Source organism: Triticum urartu, chromosome 1A, assembly GCF_056163025.1.
Source record: "Triticum urartu cultivar PI428250 chromosome 1A, HENAU_Tu73, whole genome shotgun sequence".
Classification (NCBI taxonomy): domain Eukaryota; kingdom Viridiplantae; phylum Streptophyta; class Magnoliopsida; order Poales; family Poaceae; genus Triticum; species Triticum urartu.
The window spans coordinates 576371571-576374658 of NC_141873.1; the positions used below are offsets into that span (position 1 = coordinate 576371571).

Sequence of the window (3088 nt, forward strand, 5' to 3'; positions counted from 1 at the left end):
GGAGCGATGTTGGTGGCCGTGCTGGGCCCGGCGGCGTGGGCGGGTGCGCTGGAACTGGTTGTGTCGATGGTGTCATTACCGCCGGAGACCACGTTCGTGTGGGCGCTGGCCAGCGCTGGGTGCGTGGCCGGGTAGGTGCGCGTGCCTCTCGACGGTCTGCTCGACCCGGACGGGTCGGCGGCTGTACGGCTTCTATGTGCTGCGCACTGCAAAGGGCTTCCGTCGCTCGACGAGGTCATCCAGCGCTAAGGGGAAAAACCCCCTTCGATCCCTAACACTACCCCACCACAACAATCCATTGCTGAATTTTCTATGACTGTTTGGTTAAATTTGCAGGTCGGACAAGCTTGTTGGCCACATTGGGTAGCTGCCGCCCTCTGCTGAGATTGTTCACACCATGGATGAGATCTCCAACACTGTAAGTTACTCTTCTTTGGTTACGTTTTATTTAATCTATGTAGTTTGATGTGGGTTGGCTGATGATTGGCTAGGTTTGCTCGGTCATTGATTCGGCGGAGCTGTGCAGGGACACGCACTCAGATAGGTGATTGGATGACGTCTGCTTGCTTCTTGTGTAATAATTTGGAAGCTCTGCAGCAAAGTGTTTTCAGTTTTCTTTTACTGAATATAAATATGTATGTGAACTAGGGAGTTTACGGAGGAAGCAGATAAGGCATCAATGACGAATTATGAGCATCTTCAAGTAAGGTCTATAACATAAATGGCATCTGTGAAAAGGGAGAGAGCAGAGTGAAATGACCAAACCAGAACGGTAACATTCATTTTTGTGATTTTCTGCAGTACCTGAACACATATACTACTTTATAAAACGCGGTACTAAACGCTGAGAGTGAAGGTGCCCTGCCTACCAGAGGAATATGGGAAGGCAGCAAATAACTTGCGTATCGACTTTGAGAAAGGAGGGATTCATCTTCGTAACAGTTGCCATAGTGATAGTTATATTCTGTTGTGATTGTTAGCTTCGAATTTGAATTAGAAAGATAATGCTCTACCATTGCAGATAAACTCGAGCATCTTAATCAGCTGAACCTTGCAATTGCGCATCTGGGTAGAAAGTAGGTATTGGGCAGCCATTGCTAAGCTTAGTACTATTTTCACTATCGAACTTGCATATATTGAAGTCAGTTGTAGTTCCAGTTTGGAATTTAGTACCATGCATATCAGCATATTAAGAGAAGCCTGATTGGTTCCGTTGATTTGCTATAGAACGTTTTATTAGACATGAAGGTGCCTGGCCTTTCTTTTACAAAAATAGGGTAAGACCTACTTTGAAGAAAAATTGCTTGTTATGTTTACGAGTGGAGCGAGAAAACAATTGCTAATCTCCTTTCATATACTCATTTTTGTAGCTTAGTTGTCCATCTACAGATATTGGTGGTCATGCCTTGCCCCTCACTTCCCTCCAAGCTTGTCGCCCTCGCCCCCCTCTTTGAGGCAGCCGCCCGCTGCTCATCTCGGTGGCGTCAGGCGCGGCCGTACCCACCATGGCATCGGCGTGGCCCTCCCTGCAAGGAGCGGCGCCTCCTTGGTACGATCGCGACGCTGATTCAGCCAGATCGGCGGGGGTTAGTAGGCTCACAGGTTGGCGTTTCCTCGGATGCATCGATGTTCTAATCATGATGGCATGACCATGGATCGTATGAGTCTAGAAGACTTTGGGGTGGCTCATCTGCGTGGATGGTTGTGGCTGGGCACACAATCCATTAATAAGCCTTCAAATTTTCACACAGAAGGTCCCCTCCTTTTCCTTTTTGAATTTTTTTCTTTTTAATTTTTTTAGATTGCTTGCGTTGGCAAATGGAACAAAGACTCAGAATCCTAGATTTCTACTTTCTATCAGAAGCTTGTAACTGATCTGTAAGCTCACCAGCCAAGCTGTCCATTTGGATTTCAGTAGATATATGGAGTATATTTACTCACATTGTCCACGACTTGTTTGAAGAAATTTCTCTTCTGATTTGGTATTGCATTGCTGAGCACTTACTGTGGATTACATGCAGCATGTGTATGTTCTATAACTTCTATTGTACAGTTTTCCTTCTTTTTTCAGGTTGTCCAGATGAGCACTGGCCACTGGGAAATGGCAACTTGGTTGAACTGAATCAGCTCTAATCTCCTAAATTTGTGCATTTATCTTAAAAAACACTGCAGTGCTACCTCCCCGTAGTAATAAATAAGTATATTATGAAGCTCATATATGATTATTGTTGGGGAACGTAGCAGAAATACAAAATTTTCCTACGTGTCACCAAGATCTATCTATGGAGTCATCTAGCAATGAGGGAGGAGTGGATCTACATACCCTTGTAGATCGCGCGCGGAAGCGTTCAAGAGAACGGGGTTGATGGAGTCGTACTCGTCGTGATCCAAATCACCGATGATCCTAGCGCCGAACGGATGGCATCTCCGCGTTCAACACACGTACGGAGCAGCGACGTCTCCTCCTTCTTGATCCAGCAAGGGGGGAGGAGAGGTTGATGGAGATCCAGCAGCACGACGGTGTGGTGGTGGAAGTAGCGGGATTCCAACAGGGCTTCGCCAAGCGCTGCGGGAGGAGGGAGATGTGTCATGGGAGGGAGAGGGAGGCGCCAGGGCTTAGGTGAGGCTGCCCTCCCTTCCCCCACTATATATAGGGCCAAGGGAGAGGGGGGGTGGCGCAGCCTTGGCCCTTCCTCCAAGGAAGGGTGCGGCCAGGGAGGAGTCCATCCTCCCCAAGGCACATAGGAGGTGCCTTCCCCCTTTAGGACTCTTCCTTTCCCTTATCTCTTGGCGCATGGGCCTCTTGGGGCTGGTGCCCTTGGCCCATATGGGCCAAGGCGCACACCCCTACAGCCCATGTGGCCCCCCGGGGCAGGTGGACCCCCTTGGTGGACCCCCGGACCCCTTTCGGCACTCCCGGTACAATACCGATAATGCGCGAAACTTTTCCGGCGACCAAAACAAGACTTCCCATATATAAATCTTTACCTCCGGACCATTTCGGAACTCCTCGTGACGTCCGGGATCTCATCCAGGACTCCGAACAACTTTCGGGTTACCGCATACTAATATCTCTATAACCCTAGCG

At 48.8% G+C, this 3088-nt stretch overlaps 1 long non-coding RNA gene across 1 annotated transcript; it reads left to right on the plus strand.

Moving 5' to 3' along the window:
* Nucleotides 1-326: 326 nt before the first annotated feature.
* LOC147992948 (uncharacterized) lies at nucleotides 327-1919 on the plus strand. The gene is made up of 4 exons (XR_015615429.1): nucleotides 327-418; nucleotides 492-544; nucleotides 649-772; nucleotides 1390-1919. It is a non-coding gene; the product is annotated as an uncharacterized LOC147992948 (long non-coding RNA).
* Nucleotides 1920-3088: the final 1169 nt, after the last annotated feature.